The sequence below is a fragment of the Coenobita brevimanus genome, chromosome 55, assembly GCF_032717465.1.
Source record: "Coenobita brevimanus isolate Jiangsu-jjx chromosome 55, ASM3271746v2, whole genome shotgun sequence".
Taxonomy (NCBI): Eukaryota; Metazoa; Arthropoda; class Malacostraca; order Decapoda; family Coenobitidae; genus Coenobita; species Coenobita brevimanus.
Window position 1 is genome coordinate 22,808,315 of NC_137008.1, and position 17,328 is coordinate 22,825,642.

Genomic DNA, 17,328 nt, shown 5'->3' on the forward strand with positions numbered 1-17,328 from the left:
ACTCAACATTGCACCACACCCTGGAAAGAATCCCTGAACGGAAAGGCTGCGATGTTTGCTGTGCTATTTGCACAAGAGGAGGAAGGATACCAGCTATATAATATGTCCTGTTTGTGATGTGCAACTCTACACAGGACCATGCTTTCATCAGTACCATACTGATGAAAGCATACAGCAGTAAATCACATTGCAATACACACACACACACACACACACACACACACACACACACACACACACACACACACAGGCTGTGATCTTACCTTTCCTTCTCTCTGCAACTCCATCTCCCCTCCTGAGACCTTACAACACTGCTAGAGGATGTGATTAACCAGTTTATTTGTCTAGTTTTTATAATATGGTATTGTAAGGCATAAAATATATGTTTACTATATATTCTCCTAGGGAAAATGTTGTGCATTTCAATGATATTCTCTCAGTCATTTTACTCATAAAGTATGGGTTGCATCAATAATCCGAAGAAAGGATGATCAAGTTGATGATTTCTTATGCATACTTTTGTAAAGAAAAATAACCTATGTGTGCAAATAATTATTTTGGGGAAAGTTCTGAAACACAAACATACTCAGCCTACGGGCCGGAGCGTACATGCTGTTACCACGCGCAACTCATCGTATCTTTTCAAAATTAATTATCTCAATAACAATAAGGGTTATAACACTGTGAATTATATCATGAGCTTCCTTAACCTTTGGGCTACAAAACTGGAAATAATTAACATGTATGTTTGTTACAGTGCACTAATAACATATGAAATAATAAACAAATCAGACGTTTTTTACACTTTTTTGATTTAATCGAAAATTATTGGATGTATCAAATCGCAACCAGGCTCATTGAAAAGCTCGCGAAATTCTGCACACAAAAGTATACTTTGAAATTGCACATCCTGGGAAAAATTTTGCATAGTGATGTAGGGAAGTTATTGGAAGGTAGTTTTCACCTAAATTAGATTTATTCCTGCTTCATTTCTGTACATTTATTAATCTGTTTTGTTTTTTGTTTTTTGCTTATCTTATAGTATAAACATCAGCAACGGTAATGGGCTATGATTTATAACAATATAAGCATTTTCCAAGGGTAAATTTGGCCTTAGAATTTTTTTCCTTTCCGTGCAAGCAGAGGCTGCCTAAGTGAGGATTTGGTTTTGTGCGGTGCACAGAAACTTATTGGAAACTTATGATGAGCGAGGGGGTTAAATTGTTGATTAAGACTGTAAAACAAGCGTTACGCTCGTTTCTCCTAATTTTAACCCTGAAATCGCTGAGTGAAAGGATGTGCATGTCACACGCGTATGGCTAAGCCTCAAGTTTAGTATATTGTGGTTTCCTCTCATGTAATGCGAGATATTCACTGTAACAACACTTACCTATTGCTTTTGGTTTTGTTAACCTAAATACTGCTCTTTCCAGTGTGCAATAAAGGAAATATAACTAGGCCGTGGCAGTTGCCAGATACCATTTTCTGAGAGAAAGGTACTAGGAATCGGGTCAGTTTCTTTGGGCAGTTGTTCTACGCACCCGCTGTAATGGAGGAGGAAGGTAAAAATACATTTCAAAAGAGCAGTGACTATTGAAATATCAATGGTAAGGGGATAAAGATGCAACAGTGCAGCAAAGATTGAGATGCTGAAGAGCATCTGTAAGAGAAGGGGAGTTGATGAGACGAAAATTCTTTGACTTCACCCATTTTACAGGAGCTATATGTGAGGAGCCGCCCCACACATGCGACCTGTACTCCATACAGTGACAACAGCTGTGCAGGAATAAAGAAAGCAAGGAGTTGACTTAGCATACCAAATCTCTTGAAAGCAGATTTGGAAGAGAGGTTAGTGATCTTTCCATGACAGGTCCCTAGAGAATGAAACCCCAAGGATATCGAGAGGTGGTGATGATTTTCGGTAGTATCTTATGCAGTTTCAGTCAAGCCTTATTGACTCTGAGTCGGTGGATAAGATGTTCCTATCAAATGAAGGAGACAATTTCTTTCTTTGTGACGGAGACAAAGTTGTTCATATTATACGACGCAGACAGAGGAAGGCCGTAGGAAGGACGGGGTAGAGAAAGGATTTTCAGGGAATAATTGGTGAGAAAGTTACTGAAAAAAGAATGAAAACGACAAGAATAAAGCAAAGGAATGATGGGGAGTAAATATCGGGAGTGAAGTAGGAAATAAAATGAATTATGATCCAGGTTGCGCTGAAACACATTGCAGAAGTGGAATACTAAAGGCAGCTGAAAATAAATGAACCGTGAAGAAGAGGAGAACCAACGAGAGATATCGTGTGGTTGACTGAGGAGGGCTGTAGGTATGAAAAAGAAATAAACCCTCAAGAAATACAATTAAGTACAAAGAATGAAAGTCGATGTGAATGTTAAGAATTATTCCGCTGTACAGTATATGACAATGGTGAAATGAAAGAGATAAGAGACAAAATATGTTACAGATATCTATATTGCCTAAAAGGGCATGCATGAGAAAGGAGGTAGAAATTAAAATGGAGGGAAAATTTCAGATAGTGCATTACGGAACGTATTTATGAATCTAGAGGAGGACATTAAAATTAAAGAGTAAAAATAAAAAGATGTATGCCCAACAGTTATTCCCTCCCTCACCATCTCTAAAAATACATCCCTTCCTTCCTCCCATATAATTTTTTATCCCGCCAAACCTGTTTAGACCATCCTGAATCAAACGAAGCCAAACCAAATCAAAGCATTACTATCCCAAAGTACCTAACCAAACCACCCCAGTACACAACAAGCCTAACGAAACCAATACTAGACTGCTCTAATCCAACCCAACCTAAACTACCAAAACTCAATGTAATCTAACCTAGACTTACCTAACATAACTTTCTCGTAACCGACAGTGTGTAAAGTAAGTCTTCTCAGAAAGCCAACATAACCGGCCTTTGACAGAACCTCTTCTGGCCAAGGGTAACATTGGGTGACTTTGTGAGTTTTGTAGCTGCAGCTCTGTGAAATTAATTAACAAGCTGTGGTAACATAGAGCCTTTGACCAAGACCATGAAAGGGTTTACGTGCTGCCTTTCATGTGTGTGTGTGTGTGTGTGTGTGTGTGTGTGTGTGTGTGTGTGTGTGTGTGTGTGTGTGTGTGTGTGTGTGTGTGTGTGTGCGTGTGTGTGGTTTACGCAAAAGTATAATCCGACGATGAAGGCGTACTAAACATGACCTTCCCAAAGAAAATTGTACGAGGGGAAAACTATATTTAAGATAATTCATTTCAAAATTAATGCACAAACTGCTTTTAACAGACTTTAACAGGTAATGTATAAGAATGAATGAGGAAGGCAGTTGCAAAGTTAACTGGCTAATTTTTGCATTAGAGAGTTAAACAGCAAAGAGAGGAGAGTGTGTAGCAAGATGGGTGAGCTTGACATAATGAGGAAGGAATACATGGAGGTACTTTAAAAATACAAAAAATAATTAATAAATAAATAAAAGGAGGGAAGTACGAGTAATTGAATGGCAGTTGTAAGATTTGGAGCGATCAACTTTTTGTGATTGATTTTCTGAGAGCAAATTTTTAGAAAGAAAGAAAAGCACTAGTTAACCTAAAAAACCGAAATAATGTACCAGGAAAAGTGACCGCATTGATGCAGCGGCCTTGAGAACATCAAGCGACACGACATCAGAACCATATGCCTTAACAGAATTGAGATCATCGCTGAGAAAAAAACGCATATTGTAGAGAAAAGTTACTGATATGGATGAGGAATAGAGTGAGAGTGTGAGAGATGAAGTAAAAGCAGCTTTATCTTCCCAAGTACAGCTAAAGGAGAAATTGTGAGTAAAAGGTACAGATTTTATAAACTGAAATAAATTAAACAGAATTATCTGAAAAAAAAAAAAAAAAAAAAAAATATATATATATATATATATATATATATATATATATATATATATATATATATATATATATATATATATATATATATATATATATAATGAGTGGAAAACGTAGAAGTGGCGTTTTTGGAGAACTTTCAGGGATACTCTCAGGAGCCTGGAGAGTTTGAGCTATAATGCCCAGTTCTATTAGAATGAATGAATCCTTCTTCAGCAAAACGAAGAACAACCATCCTGACTAAGGGCAGGAATGGAAGCTGCATATGATTCAGGGTTAGGCTGGGACCGGTACCGTATGATATCCACCTCCGTGTTGTGGACAGCAATAACATAAAGTTAAACTAAGTCTTTTCTGTACTACCCCGAGAGTAGAAGAAATTACTGTAATGTGTGCTTCCATGCCCGAGATGATGACCTTAGAGTTTCTCGAAGTAAACTCAGGTGGGTATCTGCCATGGACGCAATAATAATTTCGAGGAGAGTTCAAGACACATGTCCAAGCGCACCTCCGCCAGAAAATAAAATGAGGAAAAAAATCCTATGCGCACTGCCTGATGAAGGATCCATACACCTTAGTGTAGTGAGAAAAAAGGTTACTAAAATAACCTAGTGACTGGAGGATCCCAAGGGTGATTATACACTGACAGTAATAATAAAGATTAGTTGAATAAAAAAAAAAACGATAAGAAAAGTCATGTAGGTTGCAACCCTGTACAGCCCAGTCAGAGATATGGGTAGTATGATGTAGAACCTCCTGAGGGTTATTAAGGATGCAAAAGATTTATCCTTCTTGAACAAGGCTGGTGGTTAATTCTGTCTCCTAATACAGAGACTTCACACAATGTGGATGTACAAGAATTTGCTATACTTTATTAGGCACACAGTCAAAGAAAATTGGATAATCGGTTCTTGTTTTTGTTGCAACGCCAGGTTCAGCTGGGCGTAATCACAGCTGAACACAAGAAACCAACCACTTCAGCAGTTGCTGCTAGACATCTTTTGCTGAGATCATATCAGAGAAGTATCTGTGCTGTGATAGTGTGGTGTGCGATGTGAGTAAGTGTGCTGAGCTTTGGGGGTTCGATTATAGTGTGGGCAAAATGTACGATTGTGAATTATTGTGTGTGTTGGTACTCTCGCACGGAAGGATAATGACCGCAATGCCGTCTGGTTAGATGCACCTACATCTCGCTAGGCTGGCGACTGTCAGACCGATGAATGCCTGGAACTGGTTCATGAAGGAGGCTGTTTGGCTAGAGGTCTTGGATGGTTGTGGTTGTTGTATATTTATGCCTTGTTTAGGAAATGTAGTATCAAATGATGGACGGGGAATGTTACTGAGACTTTATAGCCTTGAATAGGTCTTCGTTTATTGTTTCTTTGAAAGGAACAGGGGTGAAACGGAAAGTCAGAAAGATGCTGTAGTCTGCCTTTTAAGTTTGCGATGTACTATATGCCTATTAGTTATGAGCTGTGATTGGAAGTATTTTTATCTCTGCCGGCGATGTTGGACGGTGATTATGTATTCACCATGTAAGTCTGTGTACATCCCATAAAGTTGTCGGATTTTAGTGAAAACCGGTTCTTAGGTGGATAGTGAATCAGGGAAGGATTAAACGATAAATTCAATTGGCGCTGGCAGTGGTATGCAATCTTTGTCCTTTTATCACTCTTTCACAATGTAGGTGGCCTGTATTTGTGGTGTCAGTGTACCCTGTTATAATTACAACTGCGCTCTCGGAGCAAAAGCGAATGTTATGTTTGGAGCGGTGTGTGTGTGTGTGTGTGTGTGTGTGTGTGTGTGTGTGTGTGTGTGTGTGTGTGTGTGTGTGTGTGTGTGTACGCGCGCGTTTAGAGCACGGATGAAGACATCAAAGGCTTGGAGCCTTCAAGCTATTCTCTAAAAATAAAGGGAGCCAAATTCAAGATCCGTTCATATCGTGATAGATACATTGCGATTCAAAGACTGGAAGTCATAGGCAGTGGGAAACACAGACCCAGAAGGGCAGTTCCATAGTTGCCCTGTTGCATACGTAAACGACTGATATTATCAGTTAAATCTTACATTAGAGAGTTGAACAGTAAAGGAGTGAGGCTGCGCTGACAGACTGGTGCTGCGTGTCTTCTGTACCGGAGGAGAGATGCAAGCAAACAGATCAGAAGTGCAATGACCATTGAAATAGTTACACGAAAGAGATAGAAATATAACAATGCGGCGAAGAGAGAGTGGTTCAAGAGTAGCTCACAGATTTAATACAGGTCACGTAATGTAATAGGAAAACGCAAAATTTTGTACTGTACAAGGAAGCAGACTTAAAAAGCCGCAAATGTCTGGAGGCAGCTGTTATAGTATGTTCCAGTACCACTAAACAGAACAGCTGATCTTATCATCTGTCGGATTCTGTGTCCAAATATAATGTCAATAGGATAGCTTCCTCACACCACCACCCCTAAACTCAGAACATCACCCCTCCTTCCTTCCCATCCATCCCCATCTCCTCTGTTCACCCGGCATCTTGCCCACATATACAACACTTGTGCGCGCGCGCACACACACACACACACACACACACACACACACACACACACACACACACACACACACACACACACACACACACACACACACACACACACACACACAACAGTTTGAGGAGGATATCATAAATAATAAAAGTAATGATCAACCGAAGCTATTTTACAGCTACATCAGAAGCAAAACCAAAGTAAAAGATAAAATACAATCCATTACGGACGAGGGAATCACCTATTCACAAGAGAAGGATATTTGTGAAGCACTAAATAGGAATTTCCAATCAGTTTTTACAGAGGAAAAAAAATTTGAGAGGGATTATGTGGAACATGCATGCCCACACATACTACCAGATATACAAACATCAGAAAAAGTAATACAGGAGGAGCTAAGTAAATTAGACAAAGGAAAAGCAAATGGTCCTGATGAAATTTCATGTTGGGTGCTACGTGAATGTGAAAAGGAGTTAAGTAAACCATTATTTTTTATTTTCAAGAAATCCTTGAGTCAAGGTAAAGTACGTGATATTTGGAAGAAAGCAAACATTGTTCTCTTATTCAAGAAAGGGAATAGACAAAATCCACTCAACTACCGACCAGTATCACTAACCAGTGTTGTAAGCAAGGTATTAGAAAAGTTTGTAAGAAAAGCTTGGGTAAATCATCTAGAAGAACACAATATGATAACAGAAAGACAGTTTGGTTTCAGAAAAGGAAAATCATGTGTTACTAATCTGTTGAGCCACTATGACACAGTAACAGACACATTACAGGAAAGAGAAGGATGGGTGGACAGTATCTATTTAGATTTCAAGAAAGCATTTGAGACAGTACCACACCAAAGATTTTTATGGAAACTATACCATCAAGGAGGAATTCTAGGCAAACTGTATTGTTGGATGCAAGATTTTCTCACGAAAAGAGAAATGAGAACAGTACTAAGGGGAAATTACTGATCATGGAAAGAAGTGACTAGTGGAGTACCACAGGGCTCAGTGCTGGCACCAATCATGTTTTTAGTGTATAAAAATGATATAGACAGTAACACTGGAAATGAAAGCTATCTAAATATGTTTGGAGATGATGCAAAAATACAAAGGAGAATTACTAACACAAACTCTTGTAAAGAGCTACAAGAAGAATTAAATAAACTTCATGAATGGAGTAATACATGGCAAATGGAATTCAGTGTGGACAAGTGTCATGTAATCAAGTTTGGTAAAAGTGGAAAAAGACCTGATTGGGATTATACATTAGGAAATAAAATCCTACACACATCAGAAAGAGAGAAGAACCTAGGTGTGATTGTCAATAACAGACTATCTCAGGCTGACCACATCAGTTAGAAGGTACGGAACATGAATACACTGCTTGCCAATATGAGAATAGCATTTACATACATAAATGAAGACATGTTAAGAAAGATAATAACATCATTCATCAGACCAACCCTTGAGTATGCATCAGTAGTCTGGAGTCCTCATCTCAAAAAACACATAGACAAGATTGAAAAAGTTCAAAGGGCCGCTACAAGATGGGTACCAAGCTTAAGGGATCTAAGCTACAAAGAAAGACCAAATAAACTGAATCTACCAACACTAGAGGAGAGAAGGAAAAGAGGTGACATGATTATGCTATATAAATGCATATCAGGGAAGGAGAAAATAGACATAAATGATTACATAACCTATGGGGAAGCATCAGCAAGAGGACACTGTAAAAAACTGCATAAAAAGAGAGGTGATAAAGACGTAACAAAATTTAGTTTCCCAAATAGAGCAACTGATCAATGGAATGCACTACCGAAGGAAATAGTGTGTGCCAAAACAATTCACAATTTTAAGGATATGTACGATAAATATGGTTTAAGACACGGGACAGTACGAGCTTGACTCATTCCTGTAAAGATACAATTAGGCAAGAATTAGGTAAGAACACACACACACACACACACACACACACACTTACCCATTTGGATACTAATCACACACACACACACACACACACACACACACTTACCCATTTGGATACTAATCACACACACACACACACACACACACACACACACACACACACACACACACACACACACTTACCCATTTGGATACTAATCACACACACACACACACACACACACACACACACACACACACACACACACACACACCCATTTGGATACTAATCACACACACACACACACACACACACACACACACACACACACACACACACACTTACCCATTTGGATACTAATCACACACACACACACACACACACACACACACACACACACACACACACACACACACACTTACCCATTTGGATACTAATCACACACACACACACACACACACACACACACACACACACACACACACACACACACACACACACACACACACACACACACACACACACACACACTTACCCATTTGGATACTAATCACACACACACACACTTACCCATTTGGATACTAATCACACACACACACACACACACTCACCCATTTGGATACTAATCACACACACACACACACACACACACACACACACACACACACTTACCCATTTGGATACTAATCACACACACACACACACACACACACACACACACACACACACACACACACACACACACACACACTTACCCATTTGGATACTAATCACACACACACACACACACACACACACACACCTGTGCTGGGATAGGCAACCCATTTCCCCTTGTGACCTCTATTCCTTACCCAACATTCCTTCCCTCTCCCTAAGGATTTCCCACTTCACCTGTCCCTTGTTTCTCTCCGTCCTTGTGCCGTGATCTGTAATCCCTTTCCCCTGGACCTCACCTGCTCCTACCCCCACCACCCCTAGCCAATACCTCAACCCCCCCTCACTTCCCCACTGCCTTCTGCTATACACTACACACAGGAAATGTATTGTATATTCAGCAATTGTATTCTGAGGAAGTCATGAGGCGAAACGTCAATACACATTAAGTCCCACATCGGTGTTTCCTTCTCCAAGAGGTAGGGAGATGATGTGAAAAGCCTTTGACTCCACTGTCTAGAAGAGCTGTGTGTGGGGATCTGCCCTACACATGCGAACTATAAAAAGTCAACATCTGTGTGGGAGTAAAGAAGGCATGGAGACAGCCTAGCACACCATACAGTATGTCTTGGATGTAAGTTTTGCACGAGATATAATATGCTCTTTCCATGATAGGTCCCAAGAAAATGAAAACCCATGGACACTGAAGGATTATGAAAGACTAAGTTGTATATTGTTGAGCATTAATGAAGAATCCTGGGGAAGATTTTGGAAGGTTTGATATATGTAGGAATTGAGTGTTTTGGTGCATAAATATCAGCAAGGTTTCTTTTACCCAATCAGAAATATGAATCATGTCAGATATTTGGTGAGCCATAGCTTCATCCCAGCATTGCTGAAGAACCTTCTGCGATGTATGTTGTGGGAAGTAGATGAAGAGGTGAAGGCTGTAGTCATCAGCATATAAGTGAACAGAGTTAGCTATGAAGCTTAGATGGTCACTGATGAACAGAAGGAAGAGTTAGTGACAGGATATAACCCTGAAGAACACAAACACTGCATGTTCTGGAGGATAAACAGTGGCTGTCTACAGCAACAGAAACAGAGCAACCAGAAAAGAAGCAAGGCAAGGATAAAAGGATAGAAACTGTAAGGTGAAGAAAAGTGTCGTCTGAAAATGTAAGATTAATGCCAGATTCGGTCGAACGCTTAAGGGATGTCAAATCCCGGGAGAATGAAACCGAGGGTATATTCAAAGATGATGCAGGATTGAGGTGGATATCGTTAAAAATTAGGGGATTCTCCTGTGGTAGATTCTGGCAGGTGGAAAAATGTAAGTACTAGGTTTTTGTGCATGAAAAACAACAAGAATACTTAACCCGAATCAGAGATAATTTATAAGCGAAGTGAGATATTATGTGTGCCATGGCCTCAGCCCTTGTTTGTATGGATTATTTTTTCTATTCTGTTATTAACCCCCCCCCCCCAAAGAAAATGCTGGAATGGACGCTGAGGGTAGAGGATAGAAACGTGAAGATTGGATTCACCGGCATATGAGTGGCTAGAGTTAGATGTATAGCATAGATCATTTATAAACAGAAGGAAGACAGCCGGTGATAGGACAGTACCCTGAGGAACACCAATACTAATAGCCCTAGGAAAAGAACGCTGGCCCTCTACAACAGCCATGGAACTGTCAGAAAGGAAGCTAGAGATGTAGACACGAATAAAAAGATAGAAAAAGTAAGATGACAGGTTGGAAATGAAAGATTAATGCTATACTCGGTCGAAAGCCTTTAATATATCAAGAGCAACTGTAAAGCTTTTATCAAAGTCCCAAATAGAGGATGACAGGAGTATGAAAGGAAGCTGAGAAGATTGCCAGTTGAGCATCCCTAGTGGAACCCATGCTGATGATCAGAAAGAAGGCTTTGATAGGAAAATTACATAATTTAAAAAAAATCAAACACTTCAGAAATACTGGATGTTAAAGCTGTTGGGTTATACTGTAGTCAGAGGGCTGGGAGTGGTATCCCTTCTTTGAGAGAGGCTCAATGCAAGCAAACATCCAGCACGAAGGAAAGGTTCAAGTTAACAGACAAAGGCAAAAGAGTTTACTTAGGCAGGGTGTAAGCACAGAAGCACAGTTCTTGAGGACAACAAAAGAGACATTGTCAGGCCCATATACCTTGTCAGTATTGAGGCCAGTGATGGCAGAAAACATTGATTTAATGTTAGCCATGAGGAAGTCAGAGGGATGAAGTGATGGAGAAGCAGCACTGGGATCGTATAAGGTGGAACTGGAGGAAAAAGTCTGCACAGAAGATTTCTGCTTTGTCAGTAGAGAAAACAGCTACATTGTCATCAGATCGGAAGAGAGGAGGGAAAGATAATGAAGTAAAGTTGTTAGAAAGGTTTCTGTGAAAGTTCCAGAAGGAAGGGTGAAGATTTGAGTATTTAATACAAATGAAATTATTTGCAGCAAAGTAAAGGACTGACTTTGCACGGTTCTGGGCAGAGACATGAAACAGATGAGATATAAGGGTAGGTTGACTCCGGTACCTTTTGTAGGCCTCCTTGTTGTGGACAGCGTTAGATCAAGTATGGTTTAACCAATTTTTTCTGCATTAGTCACAGGATATGTGAAAGGAATAAATGCTTCCATGCCCTAGAAAATAACCTCCATAATGCGTGAGTCAGATGACTATCAGCTATGGAAGCAAGAATCATTCTGGGGAAAATGAAAGAAGTACTGACTGAGGTCCTCCCAAAAAGTATTGATTGAGGTCCTCCCAATCACCAGCTCCAAAGTGCTACAACCACCGCTTCTTTGGTGGGTCCACGGGCCTTACTGGAATGATAGGCCAGATTAAAGAGATAAGGCTGTAACTGGAGGAGCCAAACAGAGAGAGAAAAGATTAACAGCATAAGCAGAAGGGGCAGCTGTAACGAAAAGGTCAAGCATGTTGGATCTCTCTCCAAGGCAGTCAGAGATATAGGTAGGGTGGTGAACATGCTGCTTTAGGTCATTAAGAGTAAGAAAGATGTAGGCTGGTTCACTAGGTGGGTCAGTGAAATGAGAGGAGGGCCAAAGGCAGTGGGAAACATTGAAATCACCAAAAATAGCGATTTCAGAGAAAGGAGAAATGGATAGGATGTATTCAATCTTAAAAGTAAGGTACTCAAAGAACCTTTCATACTCCATGCAGTTAGGGGATAAGTGCACAGTACATAATATATTTAGTCAGAGAATGACAGGATGGCCGAAGCCAGAGAGTAGAGAATTCATAATATTTAAGTCCAGGAACATAAGAGCAAGATATGTTGTTGCATAGATATACACAACAACCACATTTGGCTCTGAAGTGAGTACAGAGAAAGTAGGATACATAGAAGGTTTGTTATCTGTCACCTCAGACAGACAAGTTTCAGTAAGAAAGAGGTGAGGTTTGGAGGCGTTCAACAGAGAAAATTAGAGGAAAGGCCGCAAATGTTGTAGAAGTGAATGAGAAGTGAGTCAGACAATGGTTCTATGTATCTCTCTTGGCCGTCACCGGGAGTGGGGGTGGTGATGGGACCTTTTTTTTGGTCGTCCCCCTACCCTCCCAAAGATTCTGAGGCTGTGCGCTGAGAAGAAGTTACTTATTTTGGAATAGGAAGAGTGCAAGTAGTTTGGTGATGAAAGTTAAAGGAAATCGTATAGGAGAGTATGACAGCCAACTCTGTGCTACTGGAGCACTGAATATTTTAGGAAAGGGGGATGGTCAGAAGCTAAACCCGAGGGCTGATGAAACGGGGCCTCCAGCTCTCACAATCATCAGCTTTCCATCTATGTTTGGAGTACTGCCCTGTTCGACTGGTGCCACAGTCTTCTACCTGGACCAAACCTGGTTGAAATGTCAGGTGTTAGGAAAGATACTGAAGTAGGTCACTTTTGAGAGAAAAGCAAAGACAAATGTTTGGCCTGTAGTCCAACTGGTGGACACGTGTGTTCTCTAAGTGTTTCTTCTTGTTCCTTTCTGGACCATTCAACCTATTTTAACTGATTTCTGATTCCAGGACTTTGGTTCTTTTTTCCTCCCCTCTAAACCCCCCTCCTTTTTTTCAGATATAAATCTCCTCCTTACGTATAATCCTTCTATTTCAAGTCCAGCTCTTTCATTTCTCTTGTGTTCCATTGCTCCCTAACATTAATTTTCTTTTGCCTGTCTCACATCCTCCATTCCTATACTGTGACTAAATTAAGCATTTAATGGTTACCATCTAATTAACATTCGACACAATTTTAGATGTCATTCTGATGATTTTCGGATGCGAGGTTCTTCACTCCCGTAAACCAGTGATTTGAACGAAGCCACACTACACTACATCTCCCCTCACACTACATCACACAAAATCGTCCACCAAAACCACACCACAACATGGATAGTAACTGAAGCTCCTTGATGCTTGCAAATCTACTCGTAGTACATCTGTACTAGTTCAATGTGTTTGGCCTGACTATTTTAACACACGCTGTCCTCACTTTCCTTCGTTTCTCACGTTTCTAGTCTTTCTCGTTTGTCATAGTTTTTCCGACATTGTTTGCACTAATTCCGTTTCCTATACTTCATTCTTGCCTTGTCCTTCTGCCTACGGGTAACTATACACTTCCTCTTCTGTCTTTCTTTCCTTCATTCTTTCCTCTTCCTTCTGCCTGTGGGTGACTCTACACTGAGTGACAAGCCAAATGGCTTCCTGTACACCAGGAAACTATTTACTACGCTGGGTGGTAACCATATAATCAAATTTTGGCGCCTGGTGGTTTAGTGAGTAATAATTGCGCTCCAATCGGATTGAACCGGTGAAGGTTTTTATCCAAGGGGTGGTTGGGGTTGATTGCTCATGTAATGCCACTCAGGGATGAGTGATGCTGGTCACTCTCATCTTAAATGCCGGGACCAACTGCTTAGCCCCGGGCTCCTACGCTCCTCATGGGGAAGTGTACTGTAGGATTGGATGATGGATGGATCCCCCGCCCCCACACTCCCCGTTACTTTTGCCATTCCAGATATATTTTTGGTGCTAACTTTCTCCCTGTCACACACCACCACTGAACCCTTCTCACATATATTTTTAGTTTCCATCCCAGTCCCCTCTATCAGTTCATTTTTCCTCTTCCTATACTTCTTTTTATTTACTTCCTCCCATCCTCTTCCTCCTTTTCCACTTCTTATGTACACTTTTTCACTCACGTGTGCATATTCATTTTCCATTCCAGTTCCTTCTGTCTCTTCTTGCCTACTCTCTGTGTGCATTATTTACATACTTTCACTCATAATTACCCTAATGGCTTCTACGCCCTAGTAAGAGTTAAAACTTTACAGTCAGTCCTAAAGAGAAACTGTTGGCTGTTCGTTCATGTCAGGCCACCAATGGAAATAGGGTGGTCTAAAATGTATCCTAACTGGGCCCCTAAGTCTCGAAAGAGGTAAAGTGGGATCTGGTATTATCATCTACGCAGGCATCTGCACATACATATACCCTCACTGTAAAGTACTTATCATACGCTGTAGGGGTCGCAACCCGTGATGAACTGGGGGCCGGAACTGGTCTTTTACTCAGCTAGCGGGACAGATGTTTTGAACTTGTTCAAGACTACACTCACCTCCTCCAATGATAATAATAAAAATAATAATAATAATAATAATAATAATAATAATAATAATAACGGCAACAACAACATCAATAATAATAATAATAATAATAATAATAATAATAATAATAATAATAATATGAATATGAATATGAATAATATGAATATAAATATGAATATGAATAATATGAATATAAATATGAATATGAATATGCATATGAAATTGAATGTATAAGAATAGTGTTAATATCATTAATTCAAAGTTCATTTCCTAACATTATACTGAATACAATTTTCATTAACTTCATGCATTAAAAACAAAAGAAATAATAGTCACTGAACAAGTATCACCATTTGTAGTCGAAATATTCAAAGTATTTAGTAAAAATTATACGGAATCTTTTTTTGAAATTTATGCATTATATAATAAAAACTTTTTTTTAACACTTTCCACTATGTAATATAGAAATATTTTTTCACAGTACTTACTAATTACTCTGATATTGCTGTGTAGTCATACCTCCAGCCTACAGGCATTGAGAGTCAGTGTGATATTTGATGCTGTTTCTCATGCGAAAGTTTTTCAGTATTAAGTTTCAGGCTGGAGGATGGGAGATGGAGTATTTCATTCAGGTGTGAATCGCGGAGTTGTGTGCACAGTTTGTTCTTTGCGAATTTAATTCTCGGAAAGAGCTGCTCAGATATGTATGTACTTCCAAAGATACTTGCCATCTTTTTGACGTGATCTTCTATGTATGGATAAATTTCAGCTTCCAGAACGTACTTTTGGTAAAACTTCAGTAAGGACCCCTCTTCTGTATATAACTTTCATTTCATCATTTTGCTGTTTTGAAGCTCAGTGAGTTCCAGTTTAACCCAGTCTGGAGCTTGGTTTGCCTCCACATCAAAAGGAGTAACAAAAAGTTTGAAATCATCTTTGTGTGACCGAGTGTTGGCAAAACGTTGGGAAAACTGAGGTCTAAATTCAGGGATAACGCCCACATATTTGGAAGTGTCAGTGGGTTGATTTTTCGGCAACGTTGGGAAATTGAGCAAATTCTGATTTTTCAAACTGGCTCTCCAAAAACTGAAGCTTCATCTCAAAAACCTCCAAAAGTTGAAGCTTCATCTCCAATGCCTTCAAAAGTTGACGCTTCATCTCAAAAGCCTTCAAAAGCTGAAGCATCTCAAATGCCACAATATATTCATAGTTTACATTTACTAGTTGACTGTGTCCTTGTAGTTTAAAATTCAGTTCATTTAAGTAGGAAGTAAGATCCACTAAAATCGCAAGATCTGAGATCCATGTGTGATCACGAAGCTGTGGCATATTTATATTTTTCATGTCCGAAAATTCAGAGATCTCTTCCACAAGATCATAAAACCTCTCCGACATCGGACCATGGATAAGCCAGCGAACATCAAAGAAGTTCAGTAAGTAAGAGTACTGAGCCTTTACTTCCAATAATAGCTGTTGAAATTGTCGATGTTTTAAACCTCGAGATATTATCAAATTAACAGCTTTAACTACCCGCTTGCATTACCTCTTGCATTCCTGAAGCCTTACCACACAGTGCCTCCTGATGAATGATACAGTGTAGCTTGACATTTTGATATCCATCTTCTTTCATATACTTCTCAAGAAATGTGACAAAACTTTTCTTTTCACCTACCATGTCTGGTACACCATCTCTAGTTACTGATACTACTTTTGAGATATCTAAATTTATGTCTTTGAAACTGATTCGCACGACTTCGAGAATATCTGCTCCAGTAGTAGTAGCCTTCTTTTGAGAGGTACTAGCTGCACAAATTCTTCCAAAATTTCAAACTTTGAGTTTATACCTTGAATGAATGTTGCAAGATGTGCACTGTCTCTTGCATCAGTACTTTCATCAAGCACAACTGAAAAATACTGGAAGACATCATTGCAGACACTTAGTGCTTGTATGAAATCAGCAGACATTTCTTCAACTCATCGTGTGACGGTTCTCGCAGACAGACTGATATTAGAAAATAAGTTATTTTTGCTGGGCAAACAATGCATACCACGGTCATCAGACACTCCTTAGCAAACTCTGCCTCAGTGACTGTTTTCTTATTTTCAGCTATTTAATGAACTTACTGCATGCAACTTGTTTGGTAAATATTGAGGATTGTGCTTCTAAACTTGCATTCATCATAGCAGTTTTATCTGTCCAGTTAACTCACTGTGTTTCTTGTGTTTTGCCTCATAGTGGTACTTCAAATTAAACTCCTTGTTGATAGCTACCGATTCATGGCAAATCAGTCATACTGGTTGGTATGACAAATGAAATATGTCTCTGTCCATATTTTTTTGGAACATTCAGAATTCACCTACGTACGTATTGTTGCCATGTTGTGACTGAAAACACAAGAAACAGAAATTAGGTATTATCGTCAAAACACACATTAATGGAGTCAAAGGAAAACAGTGCAACATAGCAAAGAACAACATAGGAAACAACACACATTAGAACAACATAGGAAACAAAACAACATACCAAAAATTTAAGCAATTTGCTTATCCAAGCCTGCTGATAGACAAAACTCACCTATCCTCACTAATGACTGCTGGACTGATGGGTTGGAGCCAATATTGTCTTGTGGGGGGGGAGGGGCAGCATTTTTTAAATTATATATCGCTTTTTGAGCAAAATAATCGCACCAAATTAAATGAAGGCATTTCTTCTAAATAAT